The sequence below is a fragment of the Lissotriton helveticus genome, chromosome 3_1 (assembly GCF_964261635.1).
Source record: "Lissotriton helveticus chromosome 3_1, aLisHel1.1, whole genome shotgun sequence".
NCBI classification, from domain to species: domain Eukaryota; kingdom Metazoa; phylum Chordata; class Amphibia; order Caudata; family Salamandridae; genus Lissotriton; species Lissotriton helveticus.
In genome coordinates this window covers 28832887-28857049 of record NC_136061.1, presented here as the reverse complement: position 1 = coordinate 28857049, position 24163 = coordinate 28832887, and the positions used below count along the sequence as shown (strand labels likewise).

Genomic DNA, 24163 nt, shown 5'->3' with positions numbered 1-24163 from the left:
CTAATATTATTAGTAGCTCTTAGTGATTTTCACTGTGCAGAAGTAGCTCTTAATACAGAAAAGGTTGGAAACCCCAAGTTTACATACACAAATAAACTGACCAGAGGAGGAGTTTGTCCTTGAATCTTGCCTGTGAAGAGCATGCTTGATGCCTCTAAGGCGACAATGAGGGAAATGCATGTAGTGCTCAATGGCCACTTCCGCATGGCATGCAACCTTCTTACTTATGTACATCTAATAAACAGCCAACACGTGCTGTAGTTTTGCGGTCAACGTTGGCCGCAGTTTTATTACCACTACATGAATACTCCTCTACTTTTCTTACAATACCCTGGTCATACTTGTATGACCCTAGCCATAAATCACAATTGCAAACTGTCATACATTGCTTATCATAAATCATTTGCTTTGCTTGTCATGAATCATTTGCTTGTCATAAATCATTTGCACATCATAGCTTTGTAAACCACCTTGACAATTTGTTGTTCCAGATCTCTTGCAGGCATATCCAAGTTCTTGCCACTTTTGGGATCATAAAATTGTTCTGTTGGTTTCCACGTCCCTTTCTTGTGAGGGGGTAGCCTCCCCTCGGAGTTAGGATCCAACTCGGTTCATTGTTAGTCTCTTTTGTGCCTTGCCATCTGGCGGAGTCTGGGCTGCAAGCGGCGTCTCCACTTGCTACCCCCTTTTGCCAGACCTACTCACTCCTACACAACGCCCTGCAGGTGTTACTCCATAACCCCCACTTATCCCCCACGCCAAAAGGGAGGCTAACGTCTTCCTGCAGCTCCCCCTGCATTGTCTGGTTCTGTTTTTTTATGTGCAGCCTGCCAACGCCATTGTGCCCCACAGTTTGTCCCAAAACACCTGCATTCCTTTCTCCAATAGGTGAACCCCATCCTGCCCATACAGCTCCGGGCGGCCTGGGTTGATGAGGTTGTGCCTGATGCTCTCCAGGCCATTGATCTTACAAAACTTGCTTACCGCAATGGTCAGCTTCCTCCTTGAGTTTTCAACCGTCGTGTATGAGCCAAACTAGCCTGCTGATCAACTCAGACTAAATGGGGGTACTGCTACCGAAGCAACGCACCGCCTCTGTTAAATCCATCTGGATGGCCTGGAAGAGCTCTTTCCTCCCCAACTGGACCAGGTTGTTCCCCCCAAGATGTATTATTAAGACGTCTGGATGCCATGCTGCATCTGCCTGTAATTTCTTGAGTGCTGTTGGCAGCTGGTTCCATCTCATCCCATCTCCATGTTGCTAAGTCTTTCTATAACAGCTGGGGTCTCAGGTAAGTCCTGTACGCTTTGGACCACAACCTGCCGATAGATTTATCCTTGCCTCGGTCAACCCATGCTGGGCTGCAGATGTCGCTTCCCCAATCCTAAATAAATGCGAGCCAAAGGCAGCCGGCGGGAACCCCCTCTGCTCAGGCCTCAGCCCGTCACCGCTGTGAACTGAAATGTACGTAAGAGGTTCCCATATCTATGTTTGAAAAGTGGGCCTTCCCCTGTTGGTTGCAATATCTGGGGTCCTTGATGCACTGCAGCCGCACTCTTGCCCCTTTGCCGACCTGGTCCATTTTTGACCGTCTCAGCAGCAGCTCAACCTCTGCCACACCAGGGTTGACATCGGCTGCTTTCAGGCATTGTACTGCCGGGCCTGTCTTTGCGGCGAACTTGCTGAATCTAAATGCCCCAAAGAATGTGGCTGCGAAGGCCGCTTTAAACAGGTTCAACTCAGATGTGTCCCTTACTATTTCTCTGAGTGTGTCCATGAACAGGGCCAACCTAGTAAAGTAAATGAGTCACCGGGTATTCGTTTCTCTCCCCTCTGTATGCTCCCACCTCTTCATTGCTGCTTTAACGTAGTACGAGGCAGTAAGGTCTTGACCAGTGATCATCTTGGAGAAGTGTGTTATTGTTGATAGGTGGGATTGTGCCCAGGATCTTGACCTTTTGATTGTAAATGCCCACTGTATGAACTGCTCAACCACCTTCATTGTCTCGCCTGCCTCTCCCAGTGTCTGGATTTTCCCGATTTGCATCACTGTTCCTGCATATTTCCTGTAGTGCTTGGATGCTCCAGAGGCGAGGGCCTGATTCATTACTCCCGACAAGTCCATCCCAGCAAGGCCCATAAATCTTCTGGGAAGGAGGTCATGTCCCTTTCCGCCCCCGGTGTAAGCTCCCAGAATCTGCTCATCTGTGCATGTGAAAGGGCATCCGCTACTGCATTCTCCACCCCAGGTACATGTCATGCCTTCAGATCTATGTTCCCCACTAACTGCAATTTAACCAATTGATGCATTAATCTCAGTGTGTCAGGGCACCTGGATGTGCCTCTGTTGGCCACCTGCACTACCCCTTTATTGTCTGACCAAAGCAGCAGCTTAATGTTCCTCAATTTCTGCTCCCTGACTGCCAGGGCCACTACAATGGGGACAGCTCCACAAATGTGATGTTGCTGGTGATGCCCTGCCTATGCCAGCTGTCTGGAAACTGCCCCGCACCCACGTGTCACCCAGGATTGCATAAAAGTCTGTGCTACCTGCTGCATCCGTGAACAGGGCTAACTGCCTGGCTGTCGCCCAGCCCTCTCTCCATATCAGGAGCCTGTTAAAATTTGCTAGGAATGTATCTCACAATGTCAGGTTGCGCTTGACACCTGCCCCCAGCCTGACATGGTGGTGTTTGTGTGTGAGCCCGGCTGTTAGCTGTGGTAGGCACCTGGCAAAGACCCTGCCAGCTGGGATGACTCTGGCTGCTAAATTGAGATTACCAATCAGCCACTGTAGCTCGCCAAGGGTTGCCTTTCCCTGCCACAAGAATTTCCTCTTATCCCTAAATTCTTTCACCTTCTCATCGGGCAGCCTGGAAGTTCCTGCGGCTGAGTCTAGCTCAATCCCCAAAAATGTGAGTTTGGTTGTGGGAATTACTGTTTTTCCGCTGCTAGTGGTACCCTCAACTCCCCAGCTAACTCTTGAAATGCCCCCAAGTTTTTACCACACTCAGCTGTCTTTGGCGGGACCTACAAACAGGAAGTCATTGTGGTAGTGCAGTTTGCCCTCCGTGGGGTTCTGGTCATGTAGGCCCACTCAGGGAAGGTGCTAAATTGCTCAAAGTATGCGCAGGACACCGAACATATCATTGGCATTGCCTTGTCCAAATAAGTTGCCCATTCCCACTGGAAACCTGATAGGTGGAAGCTACGCAGGTGGACCGGGAGGGGGCGGAATGCGAACTCTATGTCGGCCTTTGCCATGAGACCTCTCTAGCCTGATGCCCTTACTAAGTCGATGGTGTTATCTACGGTTGCGTAACCCACTGAACGTGCCTCTGGACTGATCCCGTCGTTCACCAACTTGCCCTCAGGAAAGGAGAGGTGGTGAATGAGTCTGAATTGACCTACCTCCTCCTTAGGAACTACCCCCAAGGGGGAAATCACCAAACCCTTCGATACCGGGAGAAGCTGGGCCCCTCTATCCTTCCTAGGGATTTTTCTTTCTCTATTTTTTGGCGAACCACCCCAGGGTGCTGTAATGCTGATTTTAGGTTCTTCACGCTGCCTGAGGGTAGGGGACCCTCAAATGTTATAACAAAGCCTTAGCAGAGCAGCATCCTTCTTATTGTGATATTTGTCACCCTGAGCTGGTGTGTGTTAATGTGGGACACAGCAAACCGGTAACTGCTCACTTCTTTTTGTACCCCCACGCTCAAGCTGTGTCTGTATTATTGCTTCTTTTTCTCTTTCTTGTCCCCTCGCTGTTCTTTCTTGCTTCTGCTCCCTGCTGCTGGGTGACCCCCCCACAAATGGAGCATATGCACTGGAATTTGCACTCATTGGATTTGTATTTCCAACAAATGGCCACCAGCCCTCTGGTGGGTGGCAGTTTCCAGTTGTTGTATGTTTTGGGTTTCTTGAATGACCTGCCCTTCCCTTTGTAAAAGGAACTCCGAAAGGGCTGATTGCTCTTTCCTGTCCATGTTTTAACCTCCTTTGCTACCATATTTTTGTGCATGAACCCAGAAACATCCTACTCATTCCACTCCATTTCAGGGTGTGTCTGAAATCTGAGTCTAAAACCGTTATCATATTCCAGCTACGCCTCCCCGGGAATTGTCTCTCTGCCCTGTGAATATTGGATTCATACAGCCAGAGGTCTGCTGCGCTGTGTGGAAATCTTTCAACAATTATACATGTCATGATTTTGAATGTGTCTAACCAATTATTGAAATTCCTTTCTTTTCTCTCTCATCTCCTTTCACTCCTATCCTCCTCTTTTTTTATCACATAATGTCAGGTCCAGCCCAACTAAGTGTATCTCTAACAGGGAGAAAATATCAATTAATTCTTTCCTCCATATCCGTTCCTTTACCACTAAGGGGGATCAGGCTTGCCAGCCCAGTAACCAGTGGCGGCTCCTCTATGGGGGCGTTTTCTCACCGTGCGAGAAGGCAGAAACAAATGGTAGTTATTACCGTAATAACTACCATTTGTTTCTGCCTTCTCGCATGGCGAGAAAGCAGAAGTTCCTGGTTGGGGGTAGGCGGTGTTTCTCGAGGGCAGGGGGGAGTGGCTTGCCAACTATTGTACATACTGACTGTTTGGGCAGCCTGAGGCCGTCCAAACAGTCAGTATGTACAACAGTGGGCAAGCATACAGAGAGAAAAAGACGCGTGTGGGGCAGCGGCCGCACCAATCACAACGCTGCCACTGCAGCGTTGTGATTGGTGGTGGGAAAGGAGGCTGACTTCCTGATGACGAGCGCCGCTGCTGAAGCCAGGAATTCAACCCAGGACGGCGGGAGTCGAGTCTCGTAAATTAACAAGCGGGACGGTAAGTTTTAATTTAATTAAATTTTTTCCCATTAAACCCCACCCGCCTCCTTCCATCCCATCCACGGCGCGACGACCCAATTTCCATCCCCCCGCCCGCCAGTAATGCCTGCCGCGATTGAAGTTGCATTTTGCAGTGCAAAGAGACCCATGACTTGTGTGCCCCATTTCTGAGGCAGATACGCTAATTGTGAAGGAGAAGGAACTTTTTGTTGCTTGTCTATTAGTACACCATCTCTCCTGACCCGTGCATGCTCTCTACAGGGACAGTGTAGAGAGGGTATTTGTATACGCTTACCGTCTATTGTTATTGGAGAGGAAGTAGTCGGGGTGCACCGAACAGGATCGGGCTGCATCCCCGCCTACCTGTGTGAATGTTGAGTGCTATTGAACCTCCTCCCTCCTGTGATGCCATGCTTTGAGAACATGTTTGTGGCTCATAAAAAAATAAATAAAAAAAAATCATACTTCTTTGGCGACGCTACACAGAGGGTGAGACTCTTACACTTGTAAGGTGTGGGGGTGCGGGAAGTTCTACAGTGTTCCGCCCCACAACTTTTACCATCTACCAGCCGCCACTGCCAGTAACCCTAATGGTCATTGATGCAGGGCCTGGTGAGGGCCTTGCGTATGTCTCTGGGCTGTGGCCTGATCTTGCTGGATCACTCACCCTGCCTGCACTGCCCCATGACGCTAAGGGGGACCCTGTTGCCCCACCTATCTCATGCATCACCAGGCTGCCTAGTTGCCTGTGGCCAGCCGGCCCTGTCTGTTGCCCCTGCAGGACTCATGTCATGTGCAACCTGGGTCCACTAGGTGCCATGGTAGCCCCAATATACCACCCTGTGGTTGAGCGCCCATTGTGCCTACGCATTGAGCACCTAAGCCATTGAGTGATAAAGGTTCAAAAGATTTTAGGCATTCCTGGACTATTGCACCAATATGCTCATCACTTGTTGCTGTGACGCTGATTTCTCTGCTAGGTCCTGCCGTTGCTGGGGTGGCTACAGATGACAGGTCGGCCCTTTTGCATCTTTTGTCCGCTGCCATCTTTTTTGGCGCTCTGGCCCTTTGTCTCTTCATGGGTGCTGACGTCCTGATCCAGGTGTGACTGCAGCCAGCTGGTCCTGTGTACCTCGGATGCTGCCCTGATTTGTTGCAATAATTCTCCCAACTCTCCTGTTTGAGCACCTCCATTCTGGTTACCCATCCTGTGTGTTATGGCTGAGCGACCTGCCTGCTGACTGTCGTGCAGGGGCTGGATTGTGACACTTGTCGTTTGGGCTGTTCCCAGCTCTCTCTGTAGTCCCTTTTGAGTTTTATTTTTATGGAGTTCAGCGCGGTGCTGCCATGCATGTCATCCACCAATCCCTAGCCCAACGATTTTGGCCTTTCAACTTTATTTGTCTTTGTTCCTTTCAGCGGGGTGCTGCCACCTGCTTTGTGCACAAAACCCTTGGTTGCATGTATTTCTTTCAATTCTTTGTCCCCTTTTAGTAGCTTTGGGTTGGGCTGGCTAGAATGCCTCTAGCCCGTCGTAACTCAGAAGGGTTGGGGCAATGTTATCTTGCCAGGTATCGCGCTTGAAACCTTGCCATCATGCTCACCGATCCCAATTAACAATTACCAGCCGCTTGGGGGAATCTCCTGCTGTATACTGGAAACTGAGACCTTCACGGACATGGCAACATGAAGTGCGTGCGCACCTGGCTTTGTCTTCCTCAGTGCTGCGAAGTCGATCCTGCCCTTTTTAGGTTTCGACCTGGCGAAAAGCTGTGCAAGCAGCGGTTCGCGCAGGCGAAATCTTTTGTGAAGAGTATGGCGCTTTGTTACGCCTCTCACTTCCATTGGCTACCTCCATAAATGGAGGCTAGCCATTGGAAGTGAGATCTGCCTGTCATCGTTCGAGGCGATTCGTGGGCGTTTCGGCGATGTTTTTCTCATCCTGCCTCTTTTCTGACGTCATGTGGCTGTGGGCGTGGTTTTTTTTTTTTTCTCCCATGATGTTTTCGTCTTTTTGGAAGTGCCTTTAGCCGGAGTGGTCGGCGAGATTTACGTTGCCAGGAAGTTGTTGTGATTTCCAATCAGGTAAGCAGCATTTTGTTCATACTTTTGCTCCGTGTTCCGTCTTATGTCGTCTCCCCTTTGTGTGTCTCGTTGCTGTCTGTTCAAGTTAAAGGTAAGTGCTAGGGAGTGCAGAGTGCTAGGGAGTGCAGAGTGCTAGGGAGTGCAGAGTGCTAGGGAGTGCAAGGGAGTGCAGAGTGCTAGGGATTGCAAGGGAGTGCAGAGTGCTAGGGGGTGCAAGGGAGTGCAGAGTGCAAGGGAGTGCAGAGTGCAAGGGAGTGCAGAGTGCTAGGGAGTGCAGAGTGCTAGGGAGTGCAGAGTGCTAGGGAGTGCAGAGTGCTAGGGAGTGCAGAGTGCTAGGGAGTGCAAGGGAGTGCAGAGTGCATAGGGAGTGCAGAGTGCATAGTGCATAGGGAGTGCAGAGTGCATAGTGCATAGGGAGTGCAGAGTGCATAGTGCATAGGGAGTGCAGAGTGCATAGGGAGTGTAGAGTGCATAGGGAGTGCAGAGTGCATAGGGAGTTCAGAGTGCATAGGGAGTGTAGAGTGCATAGGGAGTATAGAGTGCATAGGGAGTGTAGAGTGCATAGGGAGTGCAGAGTGCATAGGGAGTGCAGAGTGCATAGGGAGTGCATAGGGAGTGCAGAGTGCATAGGGAGTGCAGAGTGCATAGGGAGTGCAGAGTGCATAGGGAGTGCAGAGTGCATAGGGAGTGCAGAGTGCAGAGTGCAGAGGGAGTGCAGAGTGCATAGGGAGTGCAGAGTGCATATGGAGTGCAGAGTGCAGAGTGAGTAGGGAGTGCTAGGGAGTGCTAGAGTGCAGAGTGCATAGGAAGTGTAGAGTGCATAGGGAGTGCATAGGGAGTGCAGAGTGCATAGGGAGTGCAGAGTGCATAGGGAGTGCATAGGGAGTGCAGAGGGCAGAGTGCAGAGTGCATAGGGAGTGCAGAGTGCATAGGGAGTGCAGAGTGCATAGGGAGTGCAGAGTGCATAGGGAGTGCAGAGTGCATAGGGAGTGCAGAGTGCAGAGTGCATAGCGAGTGCAGAGTGCATAGGGAGTGCAGAGTGCATAGGGAGTGCAGAGTGCAGAGTGCATAGGGAGTGCAGAGTGCATAGGGAGTGCAGAGTGCATAGGGAGTGCAGAGTGCATAGGGAGTGCTAGAGAGTGCAGAGTGCATAGGGAGTGCTAGAGAGTGCAGAGTGCATAGGGAGTGCTAGAGAGTGCAGAGTGACTGCAGAGATTAAGCTAATGGCAATGTAAATGACAATGCCATTTATTTATCTGTTTTCAAAACCAACACATAAATACAAATTTTGTCATTTACAATGCCAATAACTCTAACTTTTCCAAAGGCAAAACCATTGCATTGTAAATGCTTGTTCTACACTTCCCGCCCTCGCTCCCTCCCATCTGCTGCTGCTCACGGTTCCGACTCAGCAGAGTGAAAGCGCAGGATGGTCACCCTGCAGCAGAGGGTGCGGTCCAAAGGTCAGAAAAAATCTTGTCAAGATGCCCCCAATTCAGTGCTCGACCTCACAGGTCGGGGGGCGGGGCCGTTCAGATGACGCTGAGCTGCAAACCGGGTCCCTGACATCAAAAGTTGGCAGTTCTGGGTGTTTTGCATGTGCTATAGGCACACCCATGGGATCCTTCCCGAGGTGCAGCGACCCACCGGGGCTCTGCCTTAAGTGACAGGTAAAACACACAAGATGATGGACGGAATGTTGCACAATGGCAAAACATTCACCCCAGTCACAGATCTGGGTTTAATCCATCGTTATTTTGCTCACCAAGCCACCCCAGTTCAGACATGGCCATATGCAAATCAGTCTAGACCTGTGCCTCATGGGAATAGTCCAGACCGAACTTCCAAGCCATGTCTTCCCTGGACTGGAATCAAGCATTCTAGGACCTGCGGCTGCCCGAGGCCACCCGGTGGCCATCAGGAGGGCGGGCCCTTAGTCCCAGAGGGCTGCCCCCGCCCCTTGCCTGTGTCTCCCACTCCTCCGTCGGGCAGGTGGAGCCCGGCAGGAGGGTGGGCGGGGCTGTGATGCGCGTTCGGGGCGGCAGGCAGGGCGAGGGGGTATATATCTCCCCCTCGCCATTTTATTTTCCTCTTTGGCACTCCGGACGTCGCGCGTCGTGCTTCGGGACACTCTTTCACTCTTTTCTGGTGAGTGCGGCCTACGGGCTGAGGCCTAGGGGCTGTACCCCTCCTCCACCTACTCCCTCCCTTTGGAGGTTTGAGCGGGGCTAGGCGGCCCGCTTAGCGACGGGCCGCTGTGGAGGTGGGGGTAGATGGCAAACCGGTTTTATATCAGCCGTAATCATTGGCCGGGTGTGCTGATGTGGGGTCAGGCCTGAGGGTCTGCTTTCCTTGCCGCGCTCACTACTAAGGGGGTACAGCGAGGGGCGCAGCCTGCGGCTGCCTTTGGCCGCGTGCTCATTCCAGTGCATGCCCAGGGCGTCCCCTGCCGTTTTGGTGGTTGGGGGTGCTGACGCGGTTCCTCCATCCTGCCCCGCATCCGGATACCCAGCGGGCACCGCTAATCAAGTCTGCGGACCTGTGGGCTGTGTCGACGGTCGCGGGCCTCCGCGTGGTCGGTGCTGGGTAAGTACTAGCCCCCGGTCCTGTGTGCAGATGCCTGAATGGTGGCGATATTGTCTGCTCACAGGCCGAGTCAGGCATTGGCCGATCGTGGGTTCTATTGTTTCCTGCACTGCCATGCAGTGCCGGGATCGCCCCCGGGCGGCGCTTGGGGGTAGAACGCGGTGCCGGGTGCGCTGGCTCCCCTTTGTGCTCCCTCACCCCGGCCTAACGTTGTCTTGTTCCCGTTCCTCCGTGCCACGCCTGGGGGTGGATCGCGGGCCCGGGTGAGCGGTTTCTGCGATGTTTCCCTCCCATGCCCGGTCACGAGCGGCCTACGGTGGGCCTCACTCCCCCCCCATGAGGTCTCATCGGGCTGTGGCTTCCGTCCCCCCCTTCTCTGGCTATTGCGCTGTCTCGGCTACCGTCTGTGTGGGTCGGCAGGGGCCCGTCGGGGGACGCATACGGGGCAGCAGCCAGGGTCCGGTCTCATGGAGGGAACGATGCTCTTGTCTTTCGGTGGGCCGGGCTGCGGCATCTCCGTCCGGTGCCGTTAGTAGGAGCAAGCTATGTCTACAACATCGGGCATGTGGCGCTCAAGTCTCGTATTCCAAGGGTGCATGGGCCGGCACCCATGTTGTGGCAGCCACGCCGAGTGCCCCCCCCCTTTCCCTGTTCAGTATCGGTGTGGTACGATGGATTTACAATGTTTTATTTCTGTTTAACAATGTTGTTCCTACAGCGGTGTATGTTTTAGTTCCCTAATTTCCTTGCTTGCCGGGCCCCTCGCACTTGTCGGCCTTGTGCCTTGTTGTTGCGGCGGGTTCAGTTTGTGTGCTTCCTTTGGGGCCTGGCTTTACAACAATAACATTGTAGCGCTCAATCAAGCATGGAAGCGCATCATTTGCTTCATTGTCAGTAATTTTGGCGCGTGTGTTGGCCATCCTTTTTCCGGCTCTCGCATGAGCTCAGCACCAGCGTAAGACGTTTAGTGCGATGTCGTGTCCTTCTATTTAATTAATGCATCTCCTTATCTTGCAGACCGATTCGGCCTGCCACCTTGCGCGCTCTCCCCGGTGGTCCGCCACCCCTCCTGCCTGCATCAGTTATTGTTCGTGAGCTATATATCTGGGGCTATGGGTGGCCTGATTAGCTTCTGTTATTAAGCCTCAGCACTTATATACCTTCACATACAAGCAGTGCTTGTGGGCAGGTTTTGTCCGGTACTGAATTCATTACCGTCTTTATTTGAAAGGGTGAGTACCTGCAATTGTCAGTTCTACTGCAAAACATGTAAAGGGAGAGTGCCGCATTTCTTAGGAGCATACTGGTACTCAGAAGAATGAGTATCTGCACTTGTATATTTCCATTTATAGCACAGTATACATGCACACATGCATGACTGATTCCGGCCACCCTGCTCATAATATGGTCTCGTCTGTAGTATTTAGAATTTTGTTGCGAGCGTTCCCTGGAGAGCGAAAATATTATTTCAAAAGGGCAGATCGATTCATTTGTAAACTTCTTGGTTAGCATCGGTATTGCGCCACCAAGCAGTAGAAATCATACATCTGCTGATGCACGTGACTAACCCGTGGTCAACTTCCTTCTTGAGCTTCTAGTGCGTGCAGGACCTCATTACTGTATATTTATTGTGGAAGGCGTGGTGCAGCTGCCAGGGCGTCTGTCCTCGGAGCCCAGGGTTGACATAGATAAAGGTAATAATTACATGCCAGCGCGAAGGGCTCCTTCCCCTGTTCAGCCAGGCCTCTAATTAACAGTCGGGTGCTCGGAGTTGATGGATGCGCTGGGGGGAGGGTAGTGAGCGCTGAATGGCTCTCCCCTCCCTTCAGGGTTTGCATTCCTATCTTTAGTCCAGAGGTGAAGTAGGGATGGCAGTATAAGATTGCGGACACGGGAACCGACTCCTTCATTGTTATCATGTTCGTTAAGCTACCATCTCATGGCTAATCGCCATATTATCTTTTATTTTATCTTGAGATGTTATATTTTAGCTGCCTCACAGAATAATGCAAAAAGCGACTATCTCTAGACTGATCTCAGGGTGCCGCGCTACTCCTGTTGCACACTGATTATTTATTTATTATTTATTAACAGCATTTATAGAGCGCGAACGAAGGCCCAAGGGCATCTCGGCGCTAAGATATCTGCAGTATTTAACCAAAGAGGGGGAGACTGAGTTTACTGATTAAAAAGCCAAGTCTTAAGTTGTTTACGGAAAGACCAAAGTGAGGGGCTTGTTTTAATCGAGTGTGGCAGGGTGTTCCATAGTTTGGGCGCTGACACAAGAAATCTTCTGTCTCCCCATAAAACAGATTTGGTACGAGGTACCACAAGATCATGTGAACTAGAGGAGCGTAGTGATCTGGGGGGACAATAAGGGGTAAGATTTTGAATGAGAAAGGCTGGTCCTAAGTTGAGTAGAGCCTTATAAACTATGCACATGGCAGTGACAAGGAGGATGAGTGAAAAGATCCCATAGTGACCACCTGGGTCCTATCCGCCAGAAAGGATGCCTGGAGTTTCTTGGCATTTTGTTGGACACCCATGCTTTCGACACGGTCGATCAAGGTGGTATGATCGACCGTGTCGAAAGCCGCCGACAGGTCAAGCAGTATTAGGACTGCTGTTCCTCCGGTATCACGGATGGATCTAGTATCGTCCGCGGCTTTAATCAAGGGCGTCTCCGTTCCGTGGTATTGGCGAAAGCCAAACTGAGATTCATCAAGTAGGTGATGTTCCTCAATAAAGGCTGATAGTTGAAGGTTCAGTGCTTTTTCGGCTATTTTCGCCAAGGCTGGGAGGCTAGCGATTGGACGATAACTTTTTAGTTCTTCCATGTCAAGATTTGGTTTCTTGAGCAGCGGTTTAATGAGGGTCTTTTTTAGGACGTCTGGATATATGCCTGTACTAAACATAGAATTACAGATTGCAGTGATGGCAGGGAGAACCACTTCAATAACCGGGAGCAAGACTTTTAGAGGGCATGGGTCTAATGCAGAGCCCGATTTGATGGAAGATACGATGTTCTTAATCTGAGAACTAGAGACATCTGCAAACTGCGGAAAAATGGGGCCGGTGCAAGAGGCGGGTGATTTAGTAAAGGTATTAGCATTGTTGGCAAAGTCCAGGTAGATGTCTTCAACTTTACTAAAGAAGAAATTGGCTAAAGCGTCACAGAGCCATTGGGAGGGGGGTGGTGTCAGATTGGGGGAATATCCTGCTAGCTGCTTGGTGGTTTCATACAGTGGTTTGTTAGAGTTTTTTACTGATTCAATTCTATCACAGTAATACTTTTTCTTAGCCTCACTAATTAGAGTTTTGTATTTGGCCACCATTTCAGTCAGTCAGTCAGTCAGTTAAGCTTTATTCGATTTTAGTTTAAAATCATAAAAGCATCAACAATACATAAATAAACACCATAAAATTACATAAACACCGTAATATTTCATTACAAAGTTAATAAAACAAGATTAAATAAATATATCGAATCAGCTAATCAATATGCATAGATTTCATTTTCAATAAAACAGCTCTAAAACAAAAAGACATACGTACATACTGTGGAGCCGGGGAAGAGCATTAAGCAAGCCTCTATCAGTAAAATACTTATCAGTTACATCCTACCCTATCAGTTTAGCTCAAACTTATGAGTGGCCTCTTAGTGGTGGGGTTTTAAAAATACAATTTTTGGACAAAAGTTCAAAATCATTGGGGGCTAAAAGGTTAGTTGCGCTATAGAGACGAGGTTCCCTTCCCCAGGAGTAGTATTTCTTTACCGGTAGTCTGTGTATCGGAATATGTGGGGGGCTCGGGTAAAAATCGTGCAAATCCCAAATGCGAATAGTGCCATGTCTCTCTTTGGGGGGGGGGGCAAAATCGTAAATAGGGGACGATATTCCTATTTTTAAATTTAATTAGCACCAGGTCCCCAGCGATGTCTTTGGGCAGCGTGCCTAACCACCCCACCCTCCTGACATTCAGGATGCCACCATCTAGCTCAGGTGGCAAAGGTCTATTGTTTTGTAACCAGAAAATGACCTTATTTAGTAGGTCCTTCTGTGATTCGTGTGTTCCCTGGCTGAGGGCAGGGACCCCAGAGAGGACAAACACATATGGGGCGGCTTCAGGAGGTAAGTTGATACATGGCATTCTTACCGGAGCTGGTCTAACCACTGTATGAGTTTGTAACGCAGGTTTTAAAGTTACTTTGTGGCCTATTGGGGTAGGTATACAGGGAGGCTGTATTTGAGTTTCACCATTCTTACAAATACCAGACTTATGCTTTTCAGGGGCGGTGGGAGGGTTTGGGCAGGCGGGCGTAGCCATTTTATTATTTGGAGGAGGATACTTTTTGATTACTTCCTCGATACTAATCAGCCTGTCCCCCAAGTCGTTGATTTTTAAGACCAAGGGTGAGATGACGGCTAACAACAGTTGCTCAATTTGGGTTAATAAAGTCAATTGGGGGGACAAGACAGGGTCGTCTAATTTGGCCGCGGCCGTGACCTCCATTGATGTTGTTAATTTAGAGGGAGATGATGTTGGGCTGGTACACAGATTTTGTGTACGTGCATGATTCCCAGTGTCAATTTCGCTGTCGTGCTTCCCTCTAATATTGAGATCCAGGGGCTAGGCGTTTACTTGATTTTGGTCTTTATTTACAGGTGATGCTAGGTCCCGTGGGAAGCCATTAGAAATAACACAGGTAGTGCCCACAGTAGGGGAGGTTATAGCATCAGGGATGTACTTTGTGCCACACAGGGCGTTGAGGTCTTCCCAAATGGACATAGTGTCTATGATATTGATGGAAACGGCAGAATAGTCAATATAGTCAATAAAATTGAAGCATCACAATACCTCCTCCTGTGATAGAGTCAAATGGGGTGGCCCGTCCCGTCCTCCTCAGGTCCTCTGAGGGCCACAGAGGGCCCGCCCTTAGCCCGGGCTTCGCCCGGCGTTCCGCGAAGCGGAGCAGAGCGCTGCTTTAAGGCGCCTCCTGGCGCTCTCGTGATGTCAGAATGCAGTGCCGCCGCTGAGGCTGCCGGGAGATGTAGTCCTGGGGTGGCGGCGCTGTGGGCAGCAAAGATTGACTCCTGGCGGTGGCGGCTGCAGTGGGGGCCTCCTCGCTTCCCCCCTCCAATTTTGTAAGTCTCCCCGCGCTCCGCCGAGCAGAGCGCTGCTTTAAGGCGCCTCCTGGCGCTCTCGTGATGTCAGAATGCAGCGCCGCCGCTGAGGCTGCTGGGAGATGTAGTCCCGGGGCGGCGGTGCTGTGGGCAGCAAAGATTGACTCCTGGCGGTGGCGGCTGCAGTGGGGGCCTCCTCGCTTCCCCCCTCCAAGTTTGTAAGTCTCCCCGCGCTCCGCCGAGCAGTTCTCTGCTTTAAGGTGCCTCCTGGCGCTCTCGTGATGTTAGAATGCAGCGCCGCCGCTGAGGCTGCCGGGAGATGTAGTCCCGGGGCGGCGGCGCTGTGGGCAGCAAAGATTGACTCCTGGCGGTGGCGGCTGCAGTGGGGGCCTCCTCGCTTCCCCCCTCCAAGTTTGTAAGTCTCCCCGCCACCATTTCTTTATACTTGGTTTTGGCTTCTTCGGAGTAATCTTTTCAACAGTGCCTCTATTTATTCCTACACTGTTGTTTCTGAATTCGTAATGCCTCCGAATACCAGGGGGCCGACGGGGCAGATCTGTTGCGAGATCGTTTTTTGACCTGGACCAGGTCGGTGGTCGCAGAGCCCACCCACTCATAGAATTGTGTAGTGGCAGTATTAGGGTCAGCTGATAGGAGAGGAATGGAGTTGGTCAAGAGTGTTTCCAAGCTGGAGCTATCAATGTCACCCCACGCCAGGTACGGCTGACGAGGATTAGGGCGTGACATAGAGGCACCGGAGTCGTGAATAGCCAGTGACGCCGAAATGGCGTGGTGATCTGACCAGGTGAGGGGAAGGATTTGGGTAACTTGTAAGCCCGCTAAGTTAGTGAAGATGCCATTCAGTATATGGCCCCCATCGTGGGTGGATGACTTAACCAGTAGTGGGAGACCAAAGGTGGACATGTCAGCCAAGAAAGCGGCAGTATCTGAATCTTCAGGTTTATCAAAATGAAAATTAAAGTCGCCTAGGACAGTGAGAGAACTGTCAAGGGCTGACACTTCCAGAATGGACCTAAAGTCGGAGATGAATTCAGTCCTAGACCCCGGTGGTCGATAAAGGAGAATCCCTCTAAAATTATAAGATGAGGTCAACTTAATAGAGAATTGTAGGGCTTCACAGGAGGGTAGTGAGATCATGTTGGTTCTTACCGTGAATGCATCGCGTGCGATGATTGCAATTCCACCGCCTTTTTTGCGCTGTCTATCCAATCTGTGGGTAGAAAAGCCTTTGGGAACTGCAATCACTAAATCTGGGTCGGACGAGTTGTCCATCCAGGTTTCCGTCATGAATAGCAGATCTAGGTTTTTATCCTCTATCAAATCACATATGTCCTGTCGGTGTTTGCCGAGCGAGCGGACATTAGTGAGGGCAATCGAATAGGATTTCAAAGATTTATCCTTGTTACAGGGAGAAGGTTTCAAAGTGGGTGGTATAGAGGTTTTACAACCTGGACAAGGTTGAGCAGAATTTCCAGCAAGGAGCAGTGGGTCGAGTATGGAGCAGGACTGAAGGTAAGGGGGGCGCCATTGAAGGAGCTGATTCGCTGTGTAAAAGCCTCGTGGGGGCAGAGGGTGAAGACCAGGGGGAGTGGCCCTCGGCCCGGGCCAGGCGCGGACGGGCTTGCCTTTGGCGCGCCCGCTGCGCCCGCCCGGGCGGGTCTGTTGTTTATATGCATGGTTGGGAGGGTGGGAGGAGGATGGGAGGGGCGATGATCTATACCGCCAGCCTTCCCCTGCCCAAGATGGAGACTGAAGTGGCTGGATGAAGTTACCAGCGCCTAGTAACGGCGGCGCTGTGAAATGCGGTGGCGATCAGCCTCGGGCGATGTAATCTCACACCAAGGTGGGGGCAAGTGGATAAAAGCTAACAATTAAAATATATTACAAGATTCAGACTTTCCATTCATTATTTAGTTTAGGTTTCTGCCCGGTCAGAATAAATGAGCCTCTTTAAATATGCATTTATTGAGACTTCCCGAAACAGCTCAGCCCGCTGACCGGAACACGAGGTAAAAAGCAGTAAAGAAGGGTTTCCCGTGTTAGCCACCCTGGGCTAGGGGTGTTCTTTCATGTCAGAGTGATGTAAGCCGCCGTGCCCCTCATGGGCTCCGCCCCTGGCCCCGCCATGTAATTAAAACAGACGGGAATGTGTTTTTGTTGGTTCAGTCGCCCGTGTTGCTCAGAGGCTGCTTTAATTTTTAAAATGTTATTTTACATCAATAGTTTGTTAGAAATGGGGCGCCCTCTAAATAATTTAGTTGCAGAAAGACCTATTACTTCAGAATGTAGATTTTGCGGTGGTTTATCTGCACTCCACTGGTCTGGTGTTATTGTCATTTTGCATGCGATTAATATACATCTTCTCAGATGTGAATTGTTTCATACACGATATACTGCATGTAAAAATCCGCGGCTAGGACTAAGATTGTCTTTGGTATAGAACACAATGCAATGTTTTTTCAAGGCTGGTAAATATTTGCTGTTGAGTTGGGACGAAGTTTACTTGTATTCACCAAACGAGGCAACTTACCTTTGTACAGCTAAAGCCACGGAATAAGTAAATTTGTGCGTCAAAACCAATAGTGTTAATGATTAACATGGTTAATAGAAATCAATAATACACTTTTTCTCACCAATTTTACATTCACTTGGAACTGCATCCAAGGTTGACAGCAATGATATGCTCTCTCTGTTAGCGTCCATGCATCTTAACGCTGTGTTAAGGCACTCAGAGGAGTTGCCATAGTCTGTGTCAAGAATTGAAAGCTAGAACACCCAGCTGCCTTTCAGGCACAAGGGTAGCATTTCGGTGTCCTTTCAGGTTGTTTCACAAAGATGGCTCGTTTAAATCGTTTACGTGTGCATAGGAGCAAAAGGGTTTTGACCGGAATGTCTGAGTAAGTGCTAACAGAACAGTGTTTCACAGGGAATGGAACGTAACCCTCCCTGTTTTAGAGCTCCATTGTCCCCGACATCCTCATAGCGCACCGTCTCTAATATTTTCCCCTTTGGGACAACAACGTCTGCAGATGCATCTAAAATTTTGGACATTTTCCCCTGGGCACACACTTCGGTGGCCCTTCCTTATGTTATGAAACTGGGTTCTAAGGCTTAGTTTCAGTCTTCCGCTGATGCCAACCACAGCTCAATGTCAAAAAATGACATGCCACACTTCTCACTGTGCTCTTAAACTCCCTTGCTTCCCCCGCATAAACCCTACGCTGGCCGCCGAGCATACCTTTCATTTGAAAACTTGCACGTTGTGCGCAAGGGCATGATGTTTCTTGAGTGTGGGTGGTAACACACACTGTTGTAGAGGCTGTAAGTGCCATTCTACGAGCACCACGTGAGGCCGGTTCATGGGTGGTACTTACGTTGTGGTGTTTGCTGGACTGGAGAAGGCTGGGATATTAAATCTGGCAATTTATATGTATAATCGTGGGTCCATTTTCCGACAACACTAGTCATGCCTTGCCAGTTCGGATCCCTCTAATCGATCCCTTAAGTTTGCGCACACGATAGAGATGTTGAAGCGGTCGCGCGAATGTTTTGCCTATCATGAGCAGGGATATTACTTGGTCTAGTTTGTACGTTGTACTGTGGCACAGACCCATGTTCCTTGTCGCCTACCCTATTGGCCAATTGGGGCTGGGCCAATTATCTCTACGGCGGGCCGCGGTATTTCATCTTTTACACCTGCCTCTGGCTGGATCTTCATGTCAGGAGGAGTTAAAGATGTGTCTTAGACAAAGGGCGTATCAACGATGATGGGCTTAGGTGCCTACGCCAGATTGTATCCCAAACAGTTATCACGTTGGACTTCGGAGACTAGAGGAGCAGGACCGGCTGAGCGTGAGGATAAATGAATTTTGAAGTATATGCTTGAGCAAGTCTGTTATTCTCAATCCTGATAAGTTTTGTTTGGAATAAAAACGTAGGTCAGCAGGGGTGTGTTCACTACCTCTCTAACATTGGATAGTCAAGACTGTATTAAGATTATTTTGTTGTAGCCGGCGTTTTCGTGCGCATGTTTTGGATCACAAACTGCTGTCTGGGGCGGGGCGGTCAGTTTACGCTGTGGTAGGTTCAAGCCGCTACATGGCATTACGTCGAGGTCTAGTGTGTGCTTGTTTTAATCCTTCCTTCTGCTTCTTATGAGTGCTTGAATCATTGTAGTTAGCCGGGGCTTTTCTAAGCATGTCATGTTGGGTATCTTCCTTTTATCCGGAAGTGTAGGTGCCAGGTTGCTCCAATTTTGTCCGCACTATCCTGGGTCAAGGGGTGCTTTTAGCCCTGGTACGGTCTACACCATTGCTGTAGAGGAATATGGACCCGGGGGTAATCTGCAGATTAGTGACAGGGGGGCCCTGGTTGCTTAAGGCATGTAATGATTCAGGACAGGATCAGAGGTCTCTTTGAGGTGGAAGGGGGCCATCTCTCACCTGTCGGTTTGGACTTGTTCCTCTTGGACTAACGAGAAGCTCTGCGGAGCAAAGGTTGCAGGTTCCCTAAGTAGCGAAGTGGTGGGGGGATGTGGCGGAATTACAGGGCGATCCGGAAGCAGAGAGGTGCAGCACTGTACTTCAGCGGGCACATAGAGGTGCCAGAGCCTAACCTGGAACCTCATGGGAGGCCGGGAACCCGTGTCGGCGCCCCAGTAGTCCTTCGGGCGGTTGTGGGCCTGTGCAACTAGGGGGACTAGGTGAGTAGTGTGATTACCATAATGGCGCAGCAGATGGGTGGTTCGCCACTGTGCTGCTTGGCTCATCAGGCGGGCAGGTGGCGAGAATGCGGCCTTCCCTTGGATCGTCCGTAAAATAACCCACCGTGATTACATAACGTTGTATGTAATAAACCTGCAGCAACTTTTCCCAATCTAACACTGGTGTCTGTGTGTTATTTGCGGGATGTTGGTTATGTTGGGGCGGGGGGTTCTGTTGACCTGATGTGACTATGTTTCTGGCTATCAGCCTTCATCAGCCCGGCTAGCTTGACTCCAGTGGCGTAGTGAGCACGGGACCCACGTCTGGGCATACACTTCCCACAGGTGGCAGGAGCACGGGACCGCGCTCAAGGGAGAGCGCATCCCCACGACTTGGGGGGTCCGATTGCTCCACCACTCCCTGCACAGTCTCTGGTTTATTAACCACTCCGCCACGTCATGGAGAAGTGGGTCCTCGAGCTGGTTGACGCCGACTGCTCTGCCACTCTGCCACCAGGTCACCAACTACTATGTAACTCCGCAGCAATACATGAAGCTGCTCTTCCTGGCGGTTGGGGAGGGGGCGTTTGGCTCAGGATTCTTCCCGGTGCCCTGCGATGGACCTGGCGGTATTCCTTCTGCTTTGCATGACTGCTGGGTTGCCGCCACCTATTTCCATACGTCGCCGACCTTTCCGCAGGTAAGACTCCTTTTTCTTTTCTTCTTCTCGAATTTCACCAGCAGCACCACTCCCCCAGCTCCGCGATTTTAATCATGAGCTGTATTGTGGGGAGTTGCGCCTTATAACCCCCCATAACCTTTTCCTTGCAAGGCAGCTTCCCCCTATTGTGGGGTTCGAAAATCAGCTGGCCCCCCAATTGGCCCAGTGACTCAGCTCCTCTCTGGTGGTCTTTTCGGCACTATGGGTTAGCCCTCTCCTAGTTCTGGGCGCTTCATAGCCTTCCAGGGGCCCAGGGACTGTTATGGTGCCGGCCCTGGAGGCCCCCTTTGGGGGTGGCCTCTGCAATGCTCTGCTGTAAACCACAGCTTGCTGGGTTCACTGTGAGTAAACGTGAGCCCTGTCAGAAGCTTAGAGCAGCCCTCTGGTCCCTGCCAATATCTTCTCCGACTGGCAGAGCATTCGGAGAGTTATCCAAGGACGGATGGAAATGTGGGAACCATTTTACAAATTGCTTAACCATTTGAAATTAGCACACTTATTTCACAGAATTTATAGACACTGTGGAATCAAATGGGACTAATTTTCGATTCCACTGTGAAATGCAGATAGCTTATCTCACCGCAGGTTGGAACAGGACAGATTTCCTGGCATTGTTGGAGCAGAAGTTTGACTCCCGCTGCACATCGTCGGGCTCATGCTCGGCACACCTCGGAAATGCTCTCCGTGTGACCGGAAGAGGCAGTGACGCCGAAACTATAGCTAGAATTATAAACTTTCAAAAAGAAAAGAATCCTACAGTCGAAGGAGGTCACCTCCGGCTTTTGTGGGGGCTTCCAGCAGGTCCCTCTCCCTTCTTACCCAGCTCTTCATCCTTGATTTGACCCCTCAGGGGCTCCTCGCCACGGTGTCACCAAATACTAACAACACAAAGTCAAAAAGATGTATTCAGGTGGAGTTTAGGGAAATGTCTGTGAACCCAGGGCCTAATTTATGAGGAATCGGGGTAGGTCAACGCTGCCCTACGCCAAAGTGAAAAGGCAAAATGTCACGATTCACTCCCTGTGCTCTCGTGCCCACCACCAGGGGCCGTTTGTGGGGCTTTCCAGTGTTCTAATATGCCTCCAGACACTCCCCTGTATGCATATACTGATTTCCAGGCATTTGGACATCATTTAGGAATTGACATCCAATCCCGATCCATGCAGAATGAAGCACACATGGAAAGATGGAAAAGAAGGAGAAATAAGGACAATTCTCGTTGTTACGCCTGCTCTATGGAGGCATAAGGTTTTACGCTGCCCCAGGTTTACATGATGTTGTATATCTGGGGCAGCGTCAAAATCCATGAGTTTTGCATGGGAACACCCACAGCAATACCCATGGCATGCCTCCTTGGCGCAGGGCTGCCTTGCCTTACTCCATATCTATGTATGACAGCCTACAGATTTATCTGCCTAAGAGGTCATATTGAAAAAGATTTCCCAGTACTGCAACCATTACCCATTGGCAATAGAAAGGATATGTACTTTGCTCTTCGTAATATGTATCATTTAATCAAGGTAGATAGCAGTGATCGCTGACCTCTGAGAGAAATGCTAAGCCTGAAAATAATTAAGAGAAAGCAGGCTCTACCTCTGCAGATTACTTATTCTAAATCACTGATAACACATATTGATGACAAGCATCTTACCGTATTCAGATACTGAGCACAATGAAGTTGAGGAACAGGGTGACTGACAAAGAAGAAATTGTTAACAAGAAGATATCAAGGTAATAATGGGCGTAGCAAATTGCCTGGAAATTAATGTAAATAAGAGAATTAACAATGTGAGCAAAGAGACTAAAAGTCCTTATAAGCCAGCGATTGGGTTTGCTGGTTAATGTTGAAAAAGAAGTTAAATAAACTGGAACAAATAAAGAGCAATATGTTGCAATCAAAGAATGATCCTCGGTATGCAGGTCACGTTGTTTTTTTGAGGAAATTTATTAGGAGGTACTAGTTTGTGTTACAAGTTACAGATGCAATGTAACTGTCATATCAATGCCCAATCAGGAGCAGCCTTCTGCTGCTCAGCATACTCACTCCAACTGATCTCTCAAGCATACGTAAACATTCTCACTCTATGACAGAGATAGTTAACAATCTTGTGGTAAAATTTGACTCAACTATCAGTGGATGGAAAGTCCTTTCAGGTTATTAAATCTATGAAAAGGTTTTTTTGACCTTCTCCCAGTCACAGCAAGGAAAACGGTTACAGCAGCCCTAATCACCTCCAGATTAGACTATTGCAGTAGCCGTTAGGCGTGTACGACCAAGGCAATTTTCAGACTGTTCCACATGCAGCAGCCTGCCTGGTTCTGTAATTGCCACGTTGCTCCTCAGCTTCCGCAGCTTTAAAATCACTGCATTGGCTACCTATGCATAAAAGAGTGCTATTTAAAATACTCGTCATCACATTTAGAGCTTTCAGGCCCTCAGGACCTAAATATCTAACATCTAGATTCACACCCTATCTCACTACACAGCCTCTTAGGTTTTCTCAACTAATCTTTTACAACCCACACTGTTCAGATATAAAACTAAGGGTGGAAGATGAGTGACAGTGCTTGGAGAAAAAGCATGGAATATACTCCCCAACTATCTCCATTTCATCCTATCAGAATCCTGTTTCAGGAAATCTTTGAAAACCTGGATTTTTGGAGCTTCTGAGTCGCTCCGCCTCTCTCTTATTTAACTCTCCAGCAACTACGACAGCAGACCCTTCCATTGCCTCCTGTCTATTTCTGCACAGCACCAAGATACTCGAAGGAAGTGGTAGTTGCGCTTTAGAAATAATGATTACAATTACAATTACACACACAAGTGCTTAGCGGAGAGTCGCAGAGAACAAAGGAGAGAATGCATCATACCTAATTCTGGATATAACACAGTATATGGAATGTTACAATACAAATTAATTTCCTTGATGTAAAATCAGTGCATGCTGGATTACAATGATTAAAGTGAAGTGCTATAAAGAAAACTGTAAAGAAGTGACGAGCGATATCCTCAAAAGATAGGAGTAAATTCCAGGGGTTGGTGTAGAAAGGAAGAATGGTAGACTGTATCGTTCCAGATGTACGGTCCCTGAAGTAAGCTGGGTTTGTGTGAGGGTGCACTTGAGGGTAGCCAGAATGAAGAGTACATAGTAGAAGAGAGTGTACTGGTAAACCAACAGCAAATACACTAAAACAAATCATCACCACACTGAATGTAACAAGAGCAGCAGGTCCAATGATTTATCCTTAATGATAATCAAAAAACAATACTGAGCGGTGGACTAGAAATGTGGGCTTGCTTTCCTGGCCTTCTCAAAAACAGAGCATTATCAGTATAGCTGGAACGAGACTATTATTAAGCCCACGTTAAAGAAAAATGATTTGTTTGCTCCAAAAATAGCATCTTCTCATTGGCCTGATAAATGTTGGGAGAAAAGGATATACTAAAGCACTACTCTTATCTTCCTGTATAAAACACTGACTGTAAAAACATATTCCTATTGAACAGGGCGGTTTTAAAGAAAGCCATTTATCTATGAATCATTGTTTTAGCCTATGTTCAAAGGCCAGGAAAGCAATTTGGCACAAGTGCAGCTTATATTGCTGATTCATTGACTATCATTCATGTAGGTAGGTCATTGGACAAGAGTCGAAATAGAGAGATCTGCATCCTTATCTTGTAAAATCCCAACAGAGAATACGCTTCATCCACGGGTTTGTGCTAGAGCCCACTATCTTTGTACTTTACAGAATACGTACGAGACAAGCACTCCCTATGCACGTGCTGTGGTTACGATTGGTAACCACAACACGCTCCGATTCCTCCAAACTCATTTGGAGGAATCGAAGCGTGCTGTGGTTACCTATCGTTACTTTCCAGATCACAACGTATCACGGTTGTGCTATCTGAAGGATCCCTTAAAATTTCCGGATGTACAGCGACCCTGCAGCGACTACATAGGGAGTGCTTGTCTCGGGTCAGAGCCCAGTATCCACCCAATATACGAATTACGCTGCTTAGTTTCTTTGTATTGAAAGCTATCAAAATCAATTGTTGGCCGGATGATAAAACCTTCGGGATTG

The 24163-nt window shown here is 49.3% G+C and overlaps 1 protein-coding gene across 5 annotated transcripts in view; it reads right to left on the bottom strand.

Annotated features, from left to right (window-relative positions):
* ADCY10 (adenylate cyclase 10) overlaps positions 1-24163 on the bottom strand; it is a 4100562-nt gene that overhangs the window by 2452511 nt on the left and 1623888 nt on the right. The gene's annotated exons all lie outside the window — the stretch shown is intronic.